Source organism: Drosophila bipectinata, chromosome XR (assembly GCF_030179905.1).
Source record: "Drosophila bipectinata strain 14024-0381.07 chromosome XR, DbipHiC1v2, whole genome shotgun sequence".
Lineage (NCBI taxonomy): Eukaryota > Metazoa > Arthropoda > Insecta > Diptera > Drosophilidae > Drosophila > Drosophila bipectinata.
In genome coordinates, this window is record NC_091735.1 from 17,464,260 (window position 1) to 17,491,026 (window position 26,767).

A 26,767-nucleotide genomic window follows, 5' to 3' on the forward strand; every position below is an offset into this window, starting at 1 on the left:
ATATTAAAAATAATATTCCTGAATATCCTGGCCAGGATCTCATCTCTAAATGAGATTTGAGTTAAAAGGAGTGGTGGTCCTGGCCTCCTGGAAAATGGAAAATAGAAAATGGCAAACATGCCACCGAATTAACAGCCAAACACGAGACTCTTGCCACAAAAAAAGGGCGTCTATCGAAATGGCAAATGTCCTTCGGAAACGTATGTCCTGCCAGGCCCTTTAAGTGGAAATTTTTGGGTAATTATCGCAGCCCGACACCTCCCAGCGCCTTGCGGAAACTACTTTGTCATGTTGGTAGGTCCTTGCTGGAAGCCTTTCCTGGTCGGTCCATCACTTCTGATGTCATTGCGTGCCTTGATGGATTTGTGTAATTTCTTCATTTGTGAGTCCTTCTCGTCCTTGTCCTCCCCCCCCCCCCCCCCCCCCGAAAACCCATCATAAATTGAAGTGGAATTTAATTACAGGCTTTTCTTCAGAGCCGAATGCAAGTTACTGTGGTTGCGTTTTCGAGAAAATATCTCGAAATTCATGCTTTTAAAATTTAAATTAAATTAAGACCTAAATTAATTAATAATTAAGAAAATAATAAGTTAATTTTTAATTACTTATTTCAGTATTTCGGCCCACTGTCCTTGCTAACAATCCTTCAAGTCGTCAGAAATCTTTTCCAAATCTGCGGCCTGTCGTTGATTCGCCCGCCAGGTGGCGCCAAACAGCAGGCAAGGTCCTTCCGGGGTGGTGGAGGGCAAGGGGTAATGTATGTCATGACCTTACAACCTCCACTGTTAAATGGTAATTTCTAATTTTCGAGGCATCCAACCCGCAGCCAGCAACCCGTCTGTCAGCAACTCGTTTCCGTTTCCGTTTCATTCCAAGCTGTATTCTTGTGTTCTATTCCCGCCCGTTCCTCCTCCTTCGACTGGCAGGCAGTATTTTATTAAAATCACATTTTTTTTTGCAAAAAAAATCCCTTCCCCAGTTCGCAGTTCGCAGTTGTGGTGAAAATTTTTTGTGCAATTCATTTCCTTAATGCTCCGTTGGGTAATTTGGGTCAAAACTAATTAGTCGGCAGACGTGACTTTAATTACCCAACGGCCCAAGGATTCTAGAGGCCAAGACGCCAGCCTGGAAGGCAGCCTGCCCCGCCATCCTTTTAGCAACTTTTCTAAGCGGGTCACACTTATAAAAAAAATGTGAGTTTGATGCAAGATCTTCTCACTCTGCTAGGATGGTCCTTTAAGGTCCTTTTTATGTCCTTTTTTTTTGTGAAATAGAACAACTTTCTATCCTTTTTTCCAGTGTTTTTTGCTCTCAACTAATCGATGGCCATTGCAACTCATAAATTCAACGACAAAACGATTCCAGCGTCAAACACTTTCGCCAAACCATCAATTTGCAGTTGTCACGTTTTCCCCACCACCGGCCACGCCCCTTTCGCCCCATGCCCGCCCACTTAATTACTTAATTGGCTATTAGCTAAATGGTTTTTTAGTTTTTTTTTTTAAACAAGTTGCACTTTTTTCAGGGCCGTATTTTTGATATTTTGATTTTTTTGGGTTTTTTTTTGGAGCAAAATGACTGCCATTTGCAATTTGCATATGTTTGAGGTTAGGGGTTAAGGGTCAGAGGGTTAAGGGGTTAGAGGGTTAAGCGGGTTAGCGGGTTAACAGCTGATGGGAGTGAAAGCGATTCATTAACCCATAAAACGCAACTGACCGCAGACCACAGGCCTGGCATTAAACCGAAATGAGTCCATCTGTTGAAGGATATGGGCGAAGGATACAGTATCCTGCCAGGATACGACCTGGGGATACCGCATAATGGCCACAATTTAATTATAAAATCGCATAATTTCAAATTCTCAAGAAATAATTGTTTTCTAAATCCAAACAATTGACTCGGCAATTGAAAGTCAATTAAAGTATAGCTTTCAAGGATGTGCAAGGACACCCAAGACAAGGACATGTGTTTGTCGTTGATTTACCGATTAACCCCAAAAACGGCAAACAGCAACCGAAGACCGCAAAACCGAGGTTCCTGGCAAGGTGCTGGTCCTGCAGCAAGGATATAGCCACTCCCCCACACCCCCTTCCTAGCTGCCAAATTGCTTGAGGCCATGCAATTTAATTAATATTATAATTAAGCGCAGATAGCAAAATGAACCACAATAGCAGAGCGGGGGAGGGAGGGGGGAGGAGGAGGAGGAGGAGCATTCTGTTGCCATTTCTGCTGCGTGTGTTGAATTATTCGAATAATTTTCCAGGCGAGGAAAATGCGAGCTCTGGCATTGTTGCGGTGCATATGCAAAAATCCTTGCCATGGAACACGATGTGTGTGGAATAGTGGAATCCTTGAGCACATTCCTCTCCTCTGGCAACCAGTCTTGGAGTCTTGGTTGGAAACAGATTAAAATAATTGATTATCTTTGGAGAGACTTAAGTACCAAGACATGTTAGTTAGACATCCTGTGGCAAGGAAAGGATTCAAGGATTCTAAAGACTGGCCGCTGAAATGTAAAAATGGATGGGACAACATTTGCTCCATTTTCGTGCTCAATTTGTGCTTCTATTTATGTTCACATTTCGTTCCCATATCCTGCCATCTTTTTTCCCCCATTTTTTGGCTCAATTGGCTCCACAGACACACATCCCATATCTGTATAGCTTCCAAGCGATAACTGATGTATATACATTTCCCAATAGTTGAAATGCTTTTCAATTTCTTTCCACACAGACGTGCCACAAAAGTCTGCAAGTTCATGTCCTTCGGGGGTATGTATGTATGTACCTCCACATGGTATAAATAGCTCCTCCTCCCCCCCGCCCCCATCTGTGCTATCTGGCCATCACTTCCCCCAAGCTGACACTTTTCCGGCTTTAATCAATGAGCCGGAAATGTGTCCATCTTCCAGAGATTCGTAGAACAATGGATACCTCCTGGTAGAGCTCCTCCTGGTAGAGCGCCGAGCTCATTATGAGCCTGATGAAAATGTCACTTAATTGGCATTTGATTAACTCGCAACTCACGCATCTTCGGCAACTTAATTAGCCAAAAAGCGACAAGCAAAGGGAGGAGGCCCCCTCCCATCAAGATTGATGCATGTCCTTCCTGCCGCGGCAGGACCTGGCTAATTGAATGCGATCCATTACCTCGAGGGGAATACATTAAAAATTCCCGTCCAAAAGTCGCCACGGGTTAAAGTTCACTTTAGTGCATTCCGGCAGCCCCGCGAGTCCTTTTGCATTCCAGTATCCTTGCAACTCAATTAAGGAAAGGCGACAGCCCCATCAGCTCAGAGCTCAGAGTTTGTCTTTCGAGAAATGCAATACCAAGGAGAAGGAGGAGGCGGAGGAGCCTGAGATTGAAGCCTTAATTATACACTCGAGGCGGGTATCCTTTGAATCCATTCATTTCACACTCTGGCTGAACGCCTTCGAGTAGGTCGACTTTGTGGGAATTAATCGCAGCTTTGGTTCTGGCTATTTGTTCCTCCTTCGATCCTTTGGCATTAATCAAAATGCCTAAGCAGGACTCGCAGGACTTGGTGAGGCGTGAAAGCTTCTTTGCCGCCGAGTCCTTATTTGAATCCAGCTCAGTTCATTTGAGATTAATTGCAGTAGGGATGTATGGCCGAATGTATGGATCCGCGCACGTGTTGCAGGTCCTTTGAAGTCCTTAAAGTCCTTTCAGCGGATAAGTATGCTATGATTTGTTGTCCGCACCCCACAAGATCAATATTTTAATTCTTTACCCAATGGAGTGAGAGTGAGGGCCCCCTTAGTCCTTGTATACGTAAGTTAATCCCCCGACCGATGGCCTACCTACCTACTATAATCCCAATCCGGGGGATTTGCCGGCTAATGGCGCAGCCATAGACCCGTAAGGGATTTGCCATTCGGAGGTCCTGCTCGGCGGCGGGATAATAATATTGATTGCGGATTGAAGGGCTTAGGGGCGCCAAAGCAATTAACTTGGACTTGTAACTTTTTGGGAGGGGGAGGGGGGAGGGTAGGAGGAGGTGGGAGGTCAAAAGCTAGGGCCAGTCAGTCAAATGCGTTTAAATGTTTTACGTTTTCTGCGTCCCAGAGTCCGCGGGGATTGCGAGTTTTTTTTTTCTCTGACATTGCCGCCAACTTTTGCCTCGAAACCTGAATTATTCAGCCGGGAAAGTTGTGACATGGCAGCTGATATAGAAATGGAAGCCAACCAGGACTAAGGACTAAGGACTAAGGATACTGGCTCTTGTTTACGACTCGGTCCCTGTCTAGTGCCTAGCCTTCGCAGCATGAATATGCATATAGCCAGCGTGGCAAGGTGGGACCCCGCATGAATTAGTTATGAGGTTATAAGGCATATTGCCGACTGTTTTATAGGGTCCCCCCCTTAATAAAATTACCTCAAGTCCTACGAAAAAAATAAGTCCAATGATTAAACACAAGTACTTTCAATCCCCTTAAGGATTCGATTTAAAAACAAAGTGGAATAAAATATTTTAGTAGAGTATTTAAGAGGTCTGTGAGGCCAGTCTCTCTTTCTTGGCAGACTTGCCACGTGATGTTGCCACAAATGCTTGGAAAAGCAGGCCACCAGACGCACCAAAGAGAGCTGGGTCAGGTCCTAGGACCAACTTCAAGCTAGTCTCTTTAAACTCTTGTCCTGCCGCAAGTCCTGCGGCATATTTATTCCTTCCACTTTAATTATTTTGAATATTATTTTACGGTCTCGCGAGCAATTAATTTGCTGCTGACTGCACCCAAAACTGCATTTGATTGATTAGCGTAATTAAGTGGAAGGCCAGCAGCAGGGATGACCACCCAAGGAGGTGGTCCACCCCCCCCAGAGCCACCCAGTGTCCACCCAGTTGGCGAAATATTGACATGAAAAATCCATTTCACTTGAGTCAGGACTCTGGATTGTCTTGAGGTCCTTGAGAGGGGGAGGATGAGAAATCTTGGCCAAGTAAGTTCTCAGGGTCGGTGCCGAGAAGCGACATAAGCTTATTAAATTCCATAAGGATTTCACATATTACAGCTAGCTACTTATGGCAAGGATTAAGCAAACATGCCGACTTTACAAACTTGCCTCAAACACACACATACAGAGAGAGAGAGAGAGAGACTGAGGCACTTAGGCACCCGCAAGGACCTACACTCTGAGAGGAGAGTAGCAGGGGAAGGAGAGGGCCCGAGACATCCTGGCACTGCGTCAAAAGCCTTTAAATGTTGACCAAGTCGTTGACACACATGCAACGACTGCCACACCCCCTAACCCTCGCCCACTGTGGTGCAACTCTGAAGACTCTGAGGAAAGTGAAACTGTACCAGAATGGCGGCATATCCTTCAAAAATCATTCATTTAATAAAGCGACAAAGGCTCAGGACCAGGACCATCTGGAGGGCAATACGTGCTAGGGGCTCTAGGTCTAATTACTTGAACGACCTCAAGTACTTTTTTTGGAAAAAAACGCAAGAAAAGGATACGATTTCAAGTGCTGTGTAAAGCCGATTATTTGTCAGTTGTGAGGCATGGCGTGTCACGTGGCTGTCACTGGCAGACAAAACAACAAAAACAGACCAACAGATAGACTGGCGGACAGGCGGACAAACGGACAGAGGGACAGACGGACAGTAAAGTGAAAATGACAGAGAATCGGCGAGTGACGCGACTTGATTGCGGTCCGTCCGCCCTCCAATCAGCCGGGGCGTGATCAACGTGGCGTATGAGTGATAATTCCGCACAACAATTGTCCGTCAGATTGTTGGGCCGAAGGATAATGACAGGCTCGTCACTCCAGGACATTCAAATTACAGGATATCTGCAAATGTCTGGGGAATGAGGGAACGAGGGAATAGGCCACAATCGACATTTAATTAAATTCGAGAACCGACAAAAAAAAAAACTTGCATTTCTTCTTATACCATTTCTGTGTCGACATCTGTCTTCCGACAAGCAGGTCCTTGGACGCAGTGCGATAGTCACCCCTTTTTCCAGAGCCAGCAGCCAGCAGACAGCGTAAATTGTTTGGTCCTTGCAGCAGGAAACTTTTCTTATTTTCGCGGCTTTCTCTACATACAAACATACATAGTTGCCGGCACAGTCGCTGGCCCCTGGGGTGCTTTATTACAATTTAACTTTTCTTTTATTGCAACATTTTGTTGCTGCCCCTTGCGTGGGGCTCTGCGGCAAGCCTTTATACAACAACAACAACAACAACAAAAACAAGAACAACCAGAAAGAAAACACAAAACACCAACTAAACCGAAACCCAAAAGCCAAATCCAAAAAACCCAAAAAACCCAACACCATCAGCCTGGTCAGAAATTCTTGGTCCTGGCCAGGGACATTAGCTTTTGATGGAGGGGAGAGTGGGGGGTGGTGGGTCCTGAGGCTGGTGGCAAGGGTCCTGGGTCCTGATTATGTGTGATGTGGCACATGCGAGCCCCACTTGCCATCAGCCACCCCACAGCCTCATCCTCCAAAGCCCAGAGACCCAGAGTTTCTGGGCCTCCAGCTCGTTATATTCAATAGTCAGGACATGCATATCCTTGCAGGGTATAGCCGACTAAATAGAGCTCTTCCAATAATTAAAATATTTGTTATCTGCCATCCTTAAATGCTATCCATCTTTGGTTGTGTCTCCTGATTTCCATTTTGGGCATTGAAATCCAGGACTTTTTGGAGGAATTCGATTTGGGGGGGAGTCCTTGGATGGGGATGTGTGCCTTGGATTTCCTTTTTACTTGATACGTATTTCACTTCATTTTGTGCCTTTTGTATTGTTGTATCCTGGCAGCTTGCTCCTGCCAGTCCCCCGTCCTGACCTCCTTCCTTTGGACTCATGCATATTTGAGATTCCCTTAAAGGCACTTCAGTTGTTCAGTTTTTTTTTTTCTTTCAGGTTTGGCTCAGTCTCCTCTACAGTCTCCTCTACAGTGGAGGACAAAATAATAGTGATGGTGTTTAGGGATATTGTTGGAGGGAAAGGCTAGAGTTCGACTTACAAGTAGGGTCCTTAGGAAGTACCTTGATTTCCAACTAAAAGTTTTTATAATTTTAGCCTCGACTGTGGCAGCGCGTATAGCTGTTTACTAATCGACTATATGTGTGTGGGTGTGTGTGTTTGTGTGTGTGTGCGTGTAGGTCCTTCCCTTCTCGCTCCCTCTCTCTCTTAGGTCCTGCCCTTTATCATTCTTATCATCATCAAGCGTTGACGGGCCGCGCCATTGTGGCGATCTTAATGGTCAAATTTAGGTGTGTGTGTGTGCCTGCTCCTGCGTGTATGCTTGTATTAGTGTGTGCGTGTGTGTTATCCTTAAACTGCAATTCATGCCAGGTCCTCCTCCTGTTTTGTTGGGAGCTTCTGCAATTGTGATGATGGCGCATTTTTATGGCAAACGAAATTTAATCGAGTTTATCGCATTATTTCGTCCTTTTTTTTTTCGTCCGCAGGACGATCCTACACTCCTGTGTAGGTGTTTTATATGTGTGGGTGTGTGTGTTTAGGGCACTTAAGACGTGCTTATTAGCCCTATTAGTAATAATTGCACTACGGAGCAAATTTAGTTGTCTTGTGCATCATCATCTGGCTTTTGGAATTCCATGGACTTCTTGCTGGCTGGCCATCATCCACATTTTGGCTTATTTTGTGGCTGGCACTTAACTTTTGAAGGTCCAAGGACCAGGACCAGGTCCTGCGGAGTTTTGGATTTTCTGCGGCTTTTGTGTGAGTTTCTCTCTCTTCTTCAAGAGAGAGATGTTTCTTACCCTCCAAGGACCTGCATTTACTTGGCTATTTAGATATTTATCTTTATGGAGCTTGTCCAACTGACTTTTATATGCGAATTAATATTTGAATAGGTCCTGGTCCAGGCTAAAGGATATAGGGAATTTGTGCAGTGCTCGCATATTAAACGTTAATTTGCAAACATTTATCCAGCCACTGATTTATTGGCCACTCCTAATGATGTAATAAGCCATAAAAACAGGGGGCCATAAAACAGCTATTGACTTTGCTTCCTTGTCCCACACAAAACAATGTCAATTATCCTTGATTATCCTTGATTAAATGTCTATTAAATTCCAACGCTCTCCCAAGGCATACACTTTATTAATTATCGCCCAAGCTAAAAGCTCCTTCTTCTGACCCCAAACTATTTTCACATTTTATTGCATACTTTTCAGAGAGATTCCAGAGTCCAAAGTTTGGGGAATTTTAGGGAAATAGTTTCCCGAAAACAAGGGCCAACAAAATATTGACAAACAACCCGGAATGGGCTACACAAGATAAACAATGTCCAGAAAAAATAACCAAAATATTAATATGAGACTTTATGATTTAAATATAATTTTTTAAAAAAGAGTCCTGCCCAGTCCTGGTTCGCTTCGGGCCAGGCTGGCCATTTGTCAGGCTGGTCTCTTCTGATAATGGCGTCAAGGACGCGACTGCCTAATTCCTTTCGGCGAGACAGGACACTGGAGATCAAAGTGGATGATACACGAATACCCACAATGACCTCGGGTGAAAGGACAGAGGAGACCTACTCCTCCTCCTCCTTTTTTTTTTGCTCATTTTTTTTTTCATTCTTTTCTGCAGACTGCCGTCGGCCATTTTATTGTTTGTCTTTCCGTTTGCTTTGTATCTGTATCTCTGGGCTTTATCTGGCCACTTTTGGCATTGTTTTATGGCCTCCCCGCCCCCCCCCCCCCCCCGTCCAGGTCTAAAGTGGGAGGGGTGCCCTGTTTTAATTGCATTAAGCGCCTTATTAGATGGCTCAGCAATTTGCATTTACCTTTTGTCACAATGCTCTCTCACTTGGCCCCCCAAACAATGGAGCTTTCCAATTGAATTGGCCAGACCTCCAGACCTGGCCAGACCTCCGGACCTGGCCCAGACTTGGTTACCAGACTTGCTGGTTAATTGCTTTTCTCCCGTTGCCTTTTAATGGAGCGACAAGCAAACTACTTTGTGTTTTTCTTAATTAAATGGATCTTGACGATTAACAAATCCAACAGACCGTAGGATGGACTTTGAAATTTAATTCACAAAAAAAATGCATATTTTTTGCAGCAAATTGATTTCAAGGCCAGTGTCCTGATTTTTATTTCCGCCATTGTTTCACATAGCCATGAAATTAATTTCATTCGGCGATTGTTTTCTGGCCACCATTTTCATAATTTGCCAATCATTATTTATGGACGCTGGACATTATCCTGGCTGGCTTGATCCTTTTGCGGAAATTAAAAATGTGCATTCTCCAAAATATATTCAGCCTGTTTTGAGATATTTATATTATTTATTTTCCTGACATTGCGGTCAGAAGTGTGTGTGTGTGTGTTTTATACATAAATCCACAATCCCCAAATTGTCGACACAGAGCCAATAATTTATTTTCATATTTTTTTTTTTTTTGTTTAATGGATTAAATCCATTTAGAATAGAGCTAGTGGAGAATAGTTTTAAATTCAAAGCCTCTATAGCACTGGTGCACTGACTTTAATTGTAGGAGCCAGTGTGTGGTAGGAAGGAACACTTAGATGGCCGAGTGTTCCTTTTGGAAAAAAAAATAAACACTTGTGCAGCATGTACCGCCTTAATTGAATGTCTGCCCTTCTCGGCGTTTATTTTCCGTCACTTTGATGTGATAGATGGATGGATGGATGGTTCCAGGACCAAAGAGGAAAGGATGCATAGCCAGAAATGAACTATAAAGAGGGTCTTAGATAAAAATACGGTCTTTTTTTAATAATTATACTCATTTAAAAGCAACTCTAAGGTCCTCTTTAGAAATATTTTTAAATATTTCATTTCTAATAAAAAACAGACCATTTCTTTCAGTGCCTTTGAATTGTGCAAGGATGGAAACACGTTGGCAGCTTGGCCCAGTTAAATGGGTTGCCAACATATGACCATTAATTGCCAACAACTGACCTCTACTCGCCACTGACCAGCCTGTTACCTCCCTCTCTGCTCCCTGCTCTGCCCTACCGTATCTCTAAGATACTTTCAACTGTTGACGTTGACTTGATTGAGTTGCTCGGCCCAGACGGCGCAAACAATATTTTACCCGACTCTATGGATCTATGGTAGCAGCACTACCTACCCAAAAAATTAACCAAAAGTGGGCGAGAGAGAGAGCCGGTTCCTGTCTGTGGCTTTTTCGGTTTCTTGGATTCATGTGACAAAAAATTGCAATACTGCGGTTTCTGCATGTGGCCGCCACTGCCACCGCCGCCCATAAAATATATGAGACAGGGTTAATATGTTTCAGTAAACGGCCCAGGGAGGGGAGTGGGACTTTCGGTATGACCTAGTTTGTGGGCGTGGTAAGGCCTTCAATGAAGGCATAAAAAATAGTTTGGTCCACTCTGAATTATTAAGCGCCAGCCGGGCCAAATCAATTTGGTAAAACTTTCCTTTTTTTTCCAGCCAGTCCAGGACTTTTGCTATTTTTGTTCAATTTTTCACTGCCTTTGGGGCTTAAAAGGCCAGAGTTGTCACAGTCACCCAGAAAGCGTTAATTGATGGTGGCCCGAAAGTGGGGTGTACTTAGGGGATACTCTTTATTATAAAAATATTTATTAAATTGCTTAAAGGTTTAGAGGTTTATTTTAATATATATTTTAGATATTTTAAGATATTATTTCTTTTTAAAAAATATTCAGAGTTTTTAGAAAAGCCCCAGAGAAATCCAGAGTCACCAGAAAGCATTACCAAATGGGGATAATTTAGGGGTTTATTATAGCCTTTACTATAAGTATATTTATTAAAGGATATAGGCTTTCAAAGGGTATAGGTTTATTCTAAGGCTTCCTTAGAAATCTATTCTAAATGTTTAACTATTATTTTTTTAATTATAAAAACAATATCCATACCTATATTTTAATTATAGGTACGATGACATCCTTCCTAGTATAGTATATCCTTTAAAGGAACTTTATTTTGTTATTAAGGTTTATGTTTATGTTTATTCCAAAGCTTTTCTAAGAACTCCTATTTAGTTGTTCATTATAATTATTATTACGGGTTCCCTAGCAATATACTCTATAAGGAATATAAATGACAAGAGTTTTCAGAGTTAGAAAATGAGGATTTCTTAGGGGATGTACTTGGTGGGTAGCTGTACCCTCTTCTATAGCTTTTATAATAGATTCTAAACTATTATTTGTTATTATAACTAACCATACCTCTGTTATGATATCCTCTATAAGTAATAACCCCTTCCAATACCCTTTAAATCGAAGGCGAATATGAAATCAAATCGAAAACCCATTGGCCTGGCAATAATCTGGCTTGGCTCTTCTTGTGGCTGTAATTTGTTGGGCCCCATTTGGCGCCCACACCTGCTGCCACGCCCCAGCTGCCAGCTCCCTGCTTAACCCTATACAGCTCCCCTCCCCACACTGCCATTCTGCCACTTGGAACGAACTTTGCTGCACTTTTTTTTTCGCCCTATAATTGACCCAGTCAATTAATAAATGCAATTGCTTTGCCCCCCAGCTCGGATTCTTTTCACTTGCGATTTCCACACTGATTCCTTTCCCCCTCCCCCACCCCCACCCCTCTTTTGTTTTTTTAAGCTCCACTGATTCTGCTGCACTTGCTTTATAAAAACCAGACCACTAGAGCAAGTGGAATATCTTTATTACAGCATAATTAAAAGTAAATTTTTATTTTATTTTAATTTACTTGCACTCCTTTATCCTTTATCCCTTTTAACCATTTCTCCAGTTTTTCCCCATTTTTCCATTTCGCTCATTAAGTTAATGCGAAAAAAGGTGGAGAGCAGATGAAGGTGAAGGCAGGTGGATTAAGAGCGCTTCAAGAGGTCAACGGGCGACCCCCCGCGGACACTCCAGAGGTCCGGTCACACCCTCGATGAAATGCAAAAACAAAAAACAGAAAAGCGTGGCAATGAAAGGAAAAGCGGTTGGAAAAGCGGAAAAATAGAAGGCGGAACTTGCTCTAATTAATGCCAGAGGCGTAATAAAGCTTATAAACATAATTGATACCCTGCCCGGTGGGCAAAATCAAGTTTTAAAACCAAATCGAATGGGTTTCAAGGACTCTACTTTTGAATTCAATCGAATTATTATATTTATATCCAAGGATTCAGGGCCAGAAATAGCCCAGAGCATAGACCCAGGCATAGACTGTGCTCTAGGAATTAGATTACGTATACGTATGTATGTGGCATTAACTCGATGAAATAATAATTGATGAGGGTGGCGCAGGGTCGAGTGGTGGTGACCCTCCCTCCAGAGTCAGAACCAGAACCAGAACCAGAAGTGACGCACACGCAGCATTGCCAAAACTTTTATTTATAGCAGCTTCCCCTCCAGGAAACCAAAGCCAGACGCCAAGCGAAAAAGTTGCCATGGATCTGTCGAGGACAATGGAAATGTTAGCCATAGATATACACACATACAGATACAGATACAGATACACACACCCACTGTCAGATACAGATACACATTTGTTGGTGTACCCTACCTAGTGAGAACCAAACAAAATCAAACTTTGCAGCCGGAATTTATTGAATTATTAAACAACGCGCAGTTTTGAATTTTTTTCCAAAAAAAAAAATAACAGAGGTTCTCATAGAAATAGGAAATTTTAAAGGATTTACCACCACTACCCCCCCCTGCAGGAGGCAAACCTGCCGCGTAATTAGAACCAGTTTTGGTCGAAAGGGAATTTTAGATTGCGGCCATTACTCTAGCTGGTGGTCCTTCGAGACAAGATTGCATTTTGGATGGACCCTGGATTAGGGTCCTTTAATTGGCAATTATTTAGAAAGCATTGCTCTGCATATACTACCCCTATATGGCCAGCAAGTCCTGCAACTGACTTATCAAAAGTGCAAATTGGTACAATAAGAAGTTATCTGGCTTTTGGTTTTATTAGCCCTAACAAGTGTTTTGGTGGCTGGAGATGCAGTTAATCTCCCTGCAAATCCCGACAACCAACAACAGTCAACAATTTCCAGTTTCCAGTCAGGCAGCCAGCTAAGCTCGAGATAGGAGACAATGGGACTGAGAAATGAGAGAAAGTCAGTGGTCGAGATGAATTGGAGATACAATAGTGGGAAGAGTCCGGGTGAGAATGAGGTGGTAGGGGTAGATGGTGAAAAGGACACTGAGAAGCTTTGATAATGACTACAAAGTCAACTGCAGGACATTCGAGAAGGACATTCGCACCACGGTGCTTGGTTTATGGCGTCGGAGAAAAAGGCGTCGGAGAATGTATCTGAGAGATACGCGCCAAGCAACATATTGTTTGCTTTTACAGCTTTACTTCAAGTCTAGTACCCTGTAGTCGAGGATAGGAAAAGGATATAAGGACTTGAACTTAAAAAAAATAAAAAAGTCCCAGAACTTGAAAGACTCTTCCCCAAGCAGCGTATCTCTCTGACGACAGAGTGACGCCTTGGACGCCGTGCGTGAGCGTATTCTTCTGGGAGCCAGTATGGGTGTGTGTACCGAATCCTTGTATATATTTCCCCTCAGAGCTATTTCCTATTTTTAGAATTGCCTTCATTTGCCATTCCTGTTTTTTTTTTTGTAGGTTTTTTTCCTTTATTTGGAAACCGGGACTGGGACAATGTCCTGGAAAGGACACGATCTCAGACATATCCTGAATTTTTAATTTAACTGCCCAGTTTTTATTTGCGTGTGTGGGTCGTAAAAACAGGTCCACCGAGTACGTTAAAGTCCTAGCAACATAGCTAGCTAGCGAACTGAAAGCTTTAAGAAAGGACATGCAAAAGGACTTTTCTCTAATTAACTGAGTCTCGGCTTGGTTTTCTCTCTCTCTCTCTCTGGTTCTCTCTCTCTGATAAAAGCCAAGCAATTTCAATTTAAGGCGCTTAATGTCAGATTTTCCACACACACACACTTACACCCACACTGGTACAGCTGCCAGGATACCAATAGCCGTGTATCCTTGTGCTGTCTGCATATTAAAACGCTGTCAAAATTGCACAGCTAACTGTCATTTCATTTGGCATTTCCCTCACCCACTCACTCACCCACCCTCTTTCTGGCTGCCCGGCCCGGCCCACTAATGGCAGCCGTCAGCTGCAGGACTCACACGTATTACGCCTAATTACCACGCCCTCAGCCACAGGACTACCTCGCGCCCGGGCAGCTGGCAGGAATCGGATTCCGATCGCGGCTGGCAAGCTGACCGTTTTGGCCACTAGTCTAGGGTTCTAGGTCCTTTATAAAATTAAATAAAATTTAATTGATAGTTTTTAGCAAAAAATTAAACCATTTTTTGGCCAACTTCCTTGTAGTTCTGAAGGTCCTTGAATTAACCCATCTTTTGGCCCAAAAAAACTGTCAAGAAAACGCACGAATACTTAATTAAAGTCTCTGGTCTCTGTTGTTCTTTTGAATTATTTGTCCCTCTTGGCCAAAAAATGGAAAATTAAAATTTTATTGACTTTCCTCGGCAGGCCCTTCATCCTCCACCCCACCAGCAAGTGCCGAATAATCTTCAAGTTTTGAAAGGACATTTTTTCTCTCCGGCTCTCTCAGGAGTTGACCCGTAGCCGGGTCTGAGGCCAGAGTCTGAGACTGAGGCCTCAAAATCGATTTGGTGCAAAGACAGTGCGAATTCCTTTACCTTAATTAAAAAAGTTTACAATTTCTCCTGGCACTGTGACAGTGGCATTGCCCCCTCCTGGTTGTCCTTTTCCCCCAAGGACCTACATATATTTCCCAGTGTCTGTGTCACATAATAAGCCTGTGGAGTGCGTCAAAAAATCAACTGCTAAACAATGAACACAAACCTCGCCCCTCAGTCCTGCCAACTTACTTTATTTCTTTATTTTTGTATTCCGTGTCCTGTATTCTGCATTTTGTATTTTGTATTTTGTATTTTGTTTTGTTTTATTTTTCCTGGCGTCGGCTGGCGGAAAGTTTTAAAATAAACTTGCATCATAAAAATTTCAAAAGTTTCATCCCAAAGCGACTGAAAAAAACAACAAGGATCCAACAAGGAATTTGCGTTAATCTAAGGCAGCCTGGAACGAAATGAGACGAAACAAACCGGAATGAAACGGAAGCAGGAAGGGGAACGAAGGACGGGGCACAGGACCAAGCCAGGAGCAACAAATTTCGCAACATTTGTTTTTTATGCCAAAGTTTCAACGCGTCCAAAGTTTTTCTAATAAATGTTGATACACATGAACATAATTAAGGAACCAGGAACGCCGCCGAGGAAGAGCTCCGACGATAAGTTCTCCTCTCATCCTCCATGCTCCTGGAAAAGTCCAAGTGTTTCCCTAGCTGTCGACACATTCCGGCGAATCCTTTTTCGCATTTCCACCAAAATTTGTTTGAAAGCCTGTTAATGGGTCTCAAAGTTTGTTAAATATTCATAATCGCTATATACTCACAAGGAAGTGATTATATACTCTCTCTATATGCTACTATGTAAATATTCTCCTAGCGATGTCTATTCCATCCGATCTTGGAGATAAGTATCTGAATCGATTTTTAGATCGACTTTCCACAAAACTTCATAAAAACCTAATACTTTCAATTTTTGTACACTTTTTATTAAGGGGTTATATACAGTTGTACCGCGCAAAAATATGGATTTTTATCGATTTTTTTTTGACACCATAGAAAATATTTATGAAAAATTTTTTACCAAAATTGTTTAGTTCATGTTTCTGGGTACTTAATTAAATTTTTTCATAAAAAAATATTACATAACAAAAATGTTATAGCCGTATTCCCGGATCGTCTTTTTTCGATGGTGTCTTGCGGTGGACAGGATTTCTCGAAAACGGTTCATCCGAAATCCAAAATTCAAAAAAGTTTAGTTAGTATATTGTATTGTCTAGTCCGTGAACGAGGGATTTTTAAAAATTTTGATTAAAAAAAAAATGGCGACGTTTTTAACAAAAAATGTACTTTTTCAACGTATAAGATTTTCGTTTTTTGTGCTTTAAAAAAGGAGTTTTCAAAAAAATTGAAAATCCCTCGTTCACGGACTGAATTTTTGTGAGAGTATTCCCAATAAAATATACTTAAAGAATATGCAATAAAAAAAAATCGATTTTTTCATATATCACAACTGTATATAACCCCTTAATTTTTCTAATGGCTTCTCATAAGAAATTCAGTGCATGGCATGGTAGTGGGTATTGGGCCCCTAGCAATGTCTATATCTTTCTCAAATCCTATCCGATTTTTATGAGGAATACCTTAGTCGATTTGTAACACAATTCCCCTTGAAACTACATTAAAATCGGATGCTTCAAGTTTTGTAGATTTTTCTTAAATTGTTTCCATGACTCCCCTTACAAAATTCTAGTGATCGCACGGTAGTGGGTATATGGCACCTAACTATGTCTACATCTTAAACGATTTCTGGGTCGATTTCCCACAATTCTGCATCAAAATCCTGACACAAAATATTTTTCAGATTTTTTGTCCATTTTTCCTGATGGATCCCCCTGAAAATGCGGGTTTCCTCTATAGGGCCCACTGCGATGTCTATATCTTCTCATCCAATTCTCATCCGATTCTTAAGCGGAGTACCTTAAACAATTTCTGGATCGATTTCCCACCAATCTCCATCAAAACCCCGCTCTTGAAAGTTTTCAAAATGTTGTCTTTATTTTTCCCATGGCACCCTTTTTATATTCCGGAAATGGTATGGTATATTGTGGGTATAAGGCTCCAAGCGTTGTCTATATCTTCCTTAATTCTTATCCGATCCTTAAGCGAAGTACCTTAATCGATTCGTAGTAAGTCCCCATCAATCTGCATCAAAAACTTGCCCTCGAAATTTTTTTAAATTTTTGTCATATTTTCTAACCTCATTGAGGCCTCATGAGGTTCATAAAGTCTCAAAAAATTCAAAAAAATATTTCAAAATTTCCAAAGTTTTTAAAAAAACGTATTAGTTGAATAAAGCATTAAGCAGAGTTGAAGATTACGCGGCAGCTGCATATTTTTCACAATTTTTTAATGGCCGATGCCGGCTGGCATTCTTTATTGTCGTTATGGAAATTTCAACTCGTTTTCATTTTATGATCCGATTTGAAGGTCATAAAGCCAACTGAAGCAGTAATATTTTTTTGTTTTTTTTTTCAGCAACGAATCCGTTAAGACCGGCTCCCTTTTCTTTGGCGAAAACACCGCACCTTGGTGCTGCCATTCCTCCTTCTCCAAGGAGGCCTTTGTCTTGGCCGAGAGAGTGGCGCGAATGACGAAGAAACGCATTAAAACTGATTTATTGCTGCAGATAAGTTTGGATTTATATGCCAAAGTCGGAATGGAACCCCCCCCCCCCCCCCCCCCCTCACCAACTCCAATGTATATGTACATGTACTATGTATTAGTACCGCCCACACCAGAGGGCAACCTTTGGCATCTTATTCTCGGCTTTACTCAATTTTCTTGGCCCTAATCTGTTTGGCTTTCGGCCCCGCAGATGAAGACGAACCGGAGAGTGGAGGCTGGTCCGACGTCTCGGAGTCTGAAAAGTAGCTGGCCCCGGCCTCATTTAATAAAGATTTAACATTTAATTACGATTTAAAAGATTACAATGTCAAATTCCAGCCATCATCTAGCCATCTTCCGAAAGCCACGGGTTTCTATTTAAAGACTTCGGTCATGAGATATCCCACCGAAGAGAGTTACTGGCATTAGCACTACAAATGGCCCTACCTACACCCCTTATCGGGGCACCCCTTTGGCATTATCCTGCACACGCCATTGTCCTTTAGCCAATACCACCACGTTTATTGGCAATCTGCGTCACTCTGCTACTTTCATTGTCAGCTACTTTCTCTGCAAAGCGCTTTTCGATACGCGACCACAGAAAAGGAAAGGATGTGATTACCCTGGGGATGGGATGGGGGGATGTATTGCATATAATTTTCTATTAGCTAGGAGCCAGGGATGTGAAGGAGCCCAACGATGTCCTTGCGATTTCCCAGCTACTTTTTCTCGCTAATTATGCAAGCAATGGGCGTAGCAAATTCAATGATGCTATCGCATTATCGTTATCGTTATGGCAATCGTAATCGGGCCCTAGCACAATGGAGATATATTCATGTAGATTGCCAGAGATGTGTGTGTGTGTCGACCCTAACCTAACTAGGCGACGTGAGGCGAATCACGATGGCTTCTCTCAAGGACCTTGACATTTTATAATAAATTCAATCGTTTGCTTTAAGAAATTTTCGTGCTTTGTTGTTTACTTTTTCCGCAAACTTGATTATAATTATGAAATTTTCCTTTTAATCGGCTACGCTGATAAATATTAAATATCGTTGCGCAAAACTTTTCGAGTCTTTGTAAACATAACTCGGCTCTTGCTCATGCTCCTGCTCCTTCCGCTTCCTGTTGTTCTCTGCTGGAAGCCACCAACTCCCCTTCGGCTTCTTCACATTTTTCAGCAAGTTGTTTTCCTTTTTTGCACTTTGTGGACTTTTGTGAGTGTTCTTGAGTCTCTGGTCTGGTCTGGTCTGGTCTGGTCTGGTCTTGAGTTCTCGTTTCAAAGTCATTGTCTCGCTTAGCGATATTATTAAGAGCTTTTGTTGGCTCTGTTAGTTGTCCAACACCTCAAACCACGCCCTCTTCTAGCAACTGGCAAGTGTGTGGGCGTTAATATTCATTACAATGTCAAACGCAATATCTGGGGACAAACGCAGAGACATGTTCTGTCTTGCACTGAAAGAAATGGTCTAGTTGGGCATGTTTAAACATGTTTTTAGTTTAAGCTCGCATCTCTATCTGTTTTCTGCTTCTTCCTTCCCCTATTTCTTCCTTTCAAAATGAATCTATTTTTAAATTCCCATCTCTAGCTGGTTTCTGCTGCTTCCTGCCCCCTTTTCTTCCGTTTTGGCCAGAGCACTGTGAGAAATGGTCTAGTTGGACATGTCTCAACATGTCTCTAGCTGGTTTCTTCTTGCTTCTTGTCCCTCTTTCTTCCCTTTTAACCAGAGCACTGCGAAAAAAGGTCTACTTCGACATGTCTGAACATGTTTCTAGTTTAAGCTCCCATCTCTAGCTGTTTTCTGCTTCTTCCGCCCCCTCTCATTGTACATTCCACTTTAACTTGAGCCTTGTTGGCTTTGCTTTTGGCCATTGTACTTCATTTCACTCTCATTCATGCCCCGGCCCGGCCTATCCCTGAGTTTATTATTTATAATCTCACTCAAGAGCGACACTTTTCTACGATTGTGCTTATAGTTTAGGCCAGCACTCGCGTACAAGCTTTTATGTTTCTGCCCTCTCCAGCAATCAGTTTATATTTTGTATGGTTTATTAACAATTTGCAGACGCCATAGCCAAACAAAATGAAAATAAAACAAAACAACAAAGTTTATGGTCCGCCATCGGTCCACCAGGACCACCCCCCACTGTGCCTACTTTAATGGCCGGCACTGTGGAACAAGAACTCGGCAAAAATCTTTTTATTGCATTTTATTGTTAAAGACGCTTTTCGCTTTATGTTCCGCATAAAACCCAGGCACCAGAGGGCGCCACAATGGGTACATCCCCCAATTTTCAGATCCCTCCCTTTCTCAAGCTACAGAAGACTTCTTTAAATGAATTGAAGACACATCCCATTAAATTTCATTTTCATTTTCATTGCAATGTCTGCAAAATTGCATAAATTATCTCATCGTGGTATTGCTTCGGGGGTTCTGTAAACAGAACTTAATTAATAAACGTGCTGGTATTTGTGTATTTAGTTGCCACAAATTAGCAAAAACCATTGCAATGCAAACTATAATTGATATACATTTGCAAAAATCAAAAATGAAGTCTACCTTTTCCTCCCAATCCTTCCAGTCCTTTCCCACCACTGACAGTCGACGGACTACTAATCATCTTAACTGTAATTACAGATATAGGAGCGATACATTTTGCGTTGCTATTTGTCATAATTAAGTCATAAGTTATACTCCTAATTAGCCGACAATCAAATATCACTTGAAACCGACAATCGATTGGGCGAAGATGTATTGAAGCTTTTAGGAAATATATACATATGTAGGTTTGATGGACTTGGCCATAAATCCAATACTGAAAAGGGGTTTGGCTTTAATGGCTCGATTGTATTTTCGTCCTTAATTGCCCTTTAGTCCTTTATCCGTATCCGTAAATGTGGCAATTAAAGCCGATAGCATTCATGATGCACATTGCATGGATTTCTGCCGTCTGCCTTTCACCAAAATTGACCCAATGAGCATGGACTGCTGTTATCGATTATTATCTAGGATGGTGTTTCCTGGATAATGAAGGACTGGAAGTTTATCGATTTTCGATTTGCAGGCTTGCGTGTATGTGCGCCTCGCTCACATGTGTGTACGGCGGCCGTCATTCAAATGCCGGGCAACAAATGTCGTTATATTGTGTACACACAAAGGCACAAGGAATGGAGGAAATCAAGGAGGAAAGTGGGAGAAAGCGGGTGAAAGCTGGGTGAACTTGGCAGTATGATAAGGCGGGGCACAGAGGCGACTGAAGAGAACAAATGTCAAAGAGCAACCGACGCCTCTGCTTGATTGTACCAAAAAAAAATAACGGCAAAAATGAAAACAGAATGAAGAAGAGCCCGGACAGTAGACAAAAGGGCAAAAGGGAAAGGCAAGCGAGGGAGGAGTGAGAGTGAAAGGGCAATGCGCTCAGCCGCCTGTTGAATGTCAAAAATAACGGTGTTTCGGTGTCTCCTTCTTCTTATTCCCCGCTCGAAATGACAATGGAAGCCATAAGACCGCCGCTGTGTGAGTGTGTGTGAGCGAGTAGGGTCCCTAAGTGAGCGAGTGAGTGAGTGAGTGAGTGAGTGAGAATGAGCTCAACGGAGTGTCGGCATTTGCTTCGCACACAGCCATACAGCCATATGCAAGGAAGTGGGTGGCAGTGTGAGTGAGAGTGAGAACATTCCATTTACCAGTCGCCTGTGTAATGCAATTTGCTAGGCTCATTTACTGTTTCTATGGCTCTCTATTGGATGCTCTATTGCCTGTTTCTTTTCTAATGGCATACTCCTCTATAAAGAAGGATCCTTAATATGGAAAAACCTTTAAACATACTGTAAAAATAGTCTTAATTCTTATAAAAATTCATAATAGACTAGAGTAAACCAAGTCCTAGAGCATCACTCCTTTTCATATCCTTTCCATATGCTTATTTAAGCCCCTTTACCAACTAATTGACTTTTAGCGGAGGCTGCTCTGTCTCTCTGGCCAACTTTTTTAAGGCTTTTGATGTAAGGACGATGTGTGTACATTAACCCGCCCACTCCCCAACAAGTTCGTTTTCATTATGGGCGCGCCAAAAAAGCCACCAAAGTAGAATGTCTTTACTCAAAAAGCCAAACTACATGACAACAACGAATAACGGGACTGAACAACGATGACAACGACAACGCCAGCAAATCCTCTAAGCCGCAATATTTACTGTGGATGCCAGTGGGCGGCAATAGTAGCATCATCAAAATGAGCAATGAAAAAAAAGGACTAAAGGAGACTAAAGGATTCGACTAGCTAGCTACCAGCTAATGAATAAAAAAAAAAACATTAAAACTAACTATTTGAAGCTTGGAGTTCTCACATCACTCATACGCAATGTTGTTCACACGGCGTATACGTGTCATATTACGCATACGCACTGTTGCCTTTGTCAGCCTTCGTTTGGAATCATTTTTCGGTTAGACTTCCATCAGAACCTGCTTGAAAGTCCTTTTTAAAGTCCTCGTCTTCTGATACTCTGTTGCGTAGTCTAATACACCTCTCAATTTTCACTTAGGATGGTGTTTCTCCGAACACACACACACACACACACACACACTGAAAACATGGCGAAAGGCGGGAAAGCAAAGTAAGAACAACACGGCAAGAAACAGAGGCCTGAGGGGGGGATGGGGTGCCGGGCGGAGCAGGGAGACCGAACAAAGCAACAACTAAAATTGAAAGGCAGACAAATAAAAAGCGACGAGAGGGAACAAGATGAACACACGCTCTCCACAGAGTGAGAGGGGGGGAGGGTGTGCAGAGGCAGAGCGAGTAGAAGAAAGTGGCAGAAAGGGATGCTGTGTTGGTAACTACAATAAACAAAAACAACAACACCAATAAGAGGAACATGATAAAGGCACAAAAATCAATTTCTGTGTCAATTTTTTTCCTTTTCCCTTTTATTTTTTTTTTTTTTGCTCGTCTGCCCTTTTTTGGGTCCCCTTTCTCTCTCGCAGCATTTTTATTTTAGGCACTACGTGTAAAGTAAGACGAGGGATAAAAAAGAGTGCGTGTGGTTTGGGGTGCCAAAAAAAACCCACCTCCCCTTCCCATCCCCCCTCAAAAAAACTTGGGGGCGGAAACCCAACAAAAAAGAGGAGCAAAAAAAAAAAACAGGACGACAGCTGCCCACCGAGAACCGCACCAAATACCGCTCATATTTCAAAGCAGTTTTCGGGAATGTCCTTGGAAACGGGAACTGAGAACCGAGAACCGAGAACCGGGAATTCTGGGCAAGGGAAAAATGCGTAGCAGCCCCACAGCCTCCAAACTGACTCCAAAAAAAAAGAAACACAATTAAATGCAGCCAACGCATAAATCTTCCACACAAACTAAGTCGCCAGGCTGTGAATTTCCATTGTCATCAATGAACTGACAACAATTTAAGGCAACTACCAAAGCCAGTGACGAAAATGGTGCGACATCAAGGGGGATTTTCGTTACTGAAGGAGAAGGGGATCTGGTTAGAGAAAGCAAATTATGTGTCAAAGCAAAAATTATCGCACTTTTTGGGCATAAAACTTGGGGATTTTGAACTTTATTTAGTATCTGACGTAAAAAGAGGTCATTAAATTTTATACAAGTGACGAAAATGGAGGTTTAATCAAACCACATTCGTCACTGCAATAGAGGGATCCATAATTATATCACTTTTTAGGCAATCTCACTTTTTATTTAGTATCTGATTTAAAAAGAGGTGATATATTATACAATTTCATACAAGTGACGAAAGTGAAAGATTATTTAAACGACATCCGTTACTGAAATAGAGGGAGTTGCTTATAGATGGCATATTAGGTATTTTTATGATAAATTATAGCACTATTTGGTCGAAAACCATATGGAATTTGAACTTTATTTAGTATCTTATTTAAAAAGAGGTCATAAAACTTTCCAGTGACGAAAATTGTGAGATATTTAGACCACTTTCGTCACTAAAAAAAGAGGGAGTCCTTTAGAAAATGTGTAAAACGTATGACAGTATAAATAATAATCCTTTTCAGGCAAAAACTAACTATATTTATAACTGATCTGAAAGGAGCCCCAAATGGAACTATTTTCAGATGACTTTCGTCACTGAAGCTTAAAGAAATTTGCTATTATTGCTAATATTGAGTATTACTGGATAACACATCAGACTTCTTTGGGCATTAAGCCTGAGGATGTCTAAGAGATGATCCAGTAACGAAACTGAAGGGATATTCAAAAGACTTTCGTCACTGAAATCACTCGTCAGTCGCCCCTTTCTTAGATATTTTATTACGCATATTATTAAGTATTTTCTTATAATATACCACCCTTTTATGGCATAAAACTTGAGGATTTCCATCCGACTTCAGTATTATAATCCCAGCCTGTTTGAAGTCCCGTCTCCGAACCGAAAAGAGGTCATAAAATTCCTGGAGATTAGAAGAACATGCGAATGCTGCCCGCCTCCAGGTAAACTGCAAGAATGTACCAATTTGCAAGACCAGGAAAATGTGGGCGCAACACAACGCCAGTGGAGGCGTGGCACATGTGGCCAAAATATTGGCTGACAAGCCGAAAAAGCGTCGGAAAATTTACGAACGAAAGTATTTTGTGCAATATATTTTGTAGTTTGATGTTGTGTATACTATAGTATAGTATAGTAGTTTTTTTTTTTTTTGGTTTAATATTTATTGCATTGTTTACCATTTACATTGGAAAAGGCAATGACAAGTCGGCCCATCTGCTGTTGGCCACGCCTTCCTACTACTACTACTGGGCGGGGGAATGTCTCAGAGTTTTCATTGAGTGCTTTGATTATTTTACAGACTTTTCCGCTTTGATTTTGGGATACCACCACCACCACCTAACCCCCTTCTCTAGGCGAGTGCCATTTCCCGGGCTTTTCCTGCCTGCACTGCTTGCTGCTGGCGAGAATAAATTTATGCCGACATCGCTAATATTTATAGACACCTTCACCTGTCTTGCCGAAAGTCACTTACGAAATTAAATTTGTTTTCTCCCAGCCACTCTCTCTCTCTCTCTCTCTAGCTTTTATTCCCCTCTCTATCGTTTGATTGCAACTAGAAAAATAAACAAAAAAAAAAAAAACATTGCATTTTGTGTTGGAATTGTCAACAATCTCAGTAATATCAGTGCACTTAAAAGGGGGGGAAATGGAAATGGAAATGAAGACAGGAAAATGCTAAAGAGAAAAGTGTTTTTTTGGGGGAAATGGCACAATGCGTATAACGGTTATTTCAATGGCATAAGGTACTATTTGAAGCTTCATTTTAAAGATATATTTCCCAACTTGTTACTTCCACTTAATTCACCATCACTTTACAAAGTTTATATCTGTTACAAAGTGCAATAGAACTGTTTCTCTGAAAGTTTTATTCTATTTTTTTTTTTTAATAGAAAGTAACTTTGTCTATAAACTTCCTGCGTGCCTCCTGGCCCCTGTATTTTGTTTTTCTTGTCCAGAAACATTACCAAGTTGATTTTCCTTAAAAAACCGAGACCGAGCGGGGAGGGAAAACAAACCCAAGATGTGTCTTTTGACACATTAATAAGTAATATTTGTATGGAAGCTCTCTGGGGTCATACCAGACATATGTACATTACATACATGTTATTATCGTTCGGGCCATATATTTCATTTATTATTAATACTATTTTTATTGTGTTGTTGTTTTTCGTTTTTGACTAATTTCTTGGAAGTCCTATCCTCCACATCCTCCATTAGCAAAAAAGTTTAGAAAGAAACAAGGAACTTCAACAGAAATGTATTATTAAATTAATTGACTGCCGACGGCAAAATACTCCCGACGCGGGGGGGGACTCAATTAAATTAAATGTGTATATCTTTTCCAGACAATTGAATTTTGTATTTACTTTCATCAATTTATTAATTCATTTTTTAAGGTAAACTCATAGACACTGAAGGGCATTTAATATGCATCCCTTAAGCTGGTTAAAATGTATTTTATTTTAATAAATTCAATTGACAATCCCACAAAGGCAGTTGAGAATAATTAAATCGGAATCGTTTTCCTCCTGGCCCTAATCCTTTCCAGACTCGGCCTGGGCTCATTTCAATGAAAATATTTGCCATGTCACTAAGTTGCAAATAATACTATATATAATACTACCATATATAAAAAATAATAAATAAATAAATCAAAGCGAAGGACAATGTCCTAGGTCCTTTTTTTGTCCTGTTGTTGATTTTTTTTAGTGGTGATTAATGCAATGTTAGTATGAATGTGGGTGGCTGGGTGAGTGTGTTGAACAATTTTATGCACTCGCTGCTGGAATTTTCCTTCATTGCTTTTCCGCCCATTTTTTGTAGTTTTTCCTTTACTTTTGTTTTTTTTTTTGTTTTTTGTTAGCTGTGTGTTTTGTGTGGCTTTGTGTTTGTTTTCTTTGTTGTTTGTGCAGCGCACGGCTTCATTAATTATTTATTTATTTGGCTACTCACCCGCAGTCGTTGTTGATTTGTTTTTTTTTTTTTGGTTTTTGGTTTCTGGTTCTTTTTACTTTTTTTTTTTTGATAGTTGGATCGTTTCTGCCACAAATCAATCAAACAGTTGACTCGAATATATATATATATATACAAAATCGGCTTGTTTACGGATCTCTGTATACATTCAAGTATTTTTCACTTCCTCTTGGCTCTTTTTTTTTAATTTTTAACACTGTTCATCTATTTTATATGAAAACGAAAATGTTTTCTTTATTTTTTGATGATTTTTCTAACTTGTTCGCTTCATAATTAATTTCCTCAAACATTCGCTTAGTGATTTATGAAGAATAGGCTCCTAATTCCAATTAACACAATCCATAGGTGCATAATATTTACGAAATTACACACAAATTACAAGCTCTAAGAATAATCAAAGCAATTTTCATTTAATTTCAACTCGCCGATGCATTTTTCAAACGAAAAACGTATTTGTTTATGCCATAAAACCGATGAGAAACTGCTAGAGCCCCGAAATAATGGCTAAACAAAATGGCTCATGAATGGGAATCAACACTGGAAGACGTGAATGAGTGTCTGGCTTGTCTTGGCCAGAATGACGCTTTAAACACATTATGAAAATCAACAAATAATATTTATCGAGATCCAGCAAAGGAACTAGAACTAATCCCCTTTCAGAAAAAACCCACCAATTAAGCTAGACCTTATCACATAATATGTCCTTTCTTCTCCATTGGCTTTAATGCTGCAATTTTCATAAGCATTTTCCAGCCAGCTTGCCAGACATTTCAAATCGCAATTCTCACCGCAGCTGCAGCCCAAGCGGCGTATGTGTAATATTTCGAAAAGGCTTCAATCCCTCGACGTTGCAGTTACACACACTCACGTACACACACATTAGGTTTGGGGGCGCCACCGCGCCACATGGCGTATGAGCAACATTTTTATAATTATGCGACGGCAGCTGCAAGTTAAACTTGCAACGCCAAATGCAATTAAGTGCTTCAAACTGTGTTTTCTTTTTCCTCACTTTTTTTTGGATGGT

General features: G+C 41.3%; 1 protein-coding gene across 3 annotated transcripts in view; it reads right to left on the reverse strand.

Moving 5' to 3' along the window:
• LOC108123669 (Kv channel-interacting protein 4) overlaps window positions 1-26,767 on the reverse strand; it is a 68,210-nt gene extending 41,443 nt beyond the window's left edge. For 2 of the 3 annotated variants that reach the window (XM_070282889.1, XM_070282890.1), the window contains exon 1: window positions 25,720-26,767. The gene's annotated coding sequence lies outside the window, so the exon portion shown is untranslated. The remainder of the gene's footprint in view (window positions 1-25,719) is intronic. The other variant, XM_070282891.1, reaches the window with a different exon arrangement.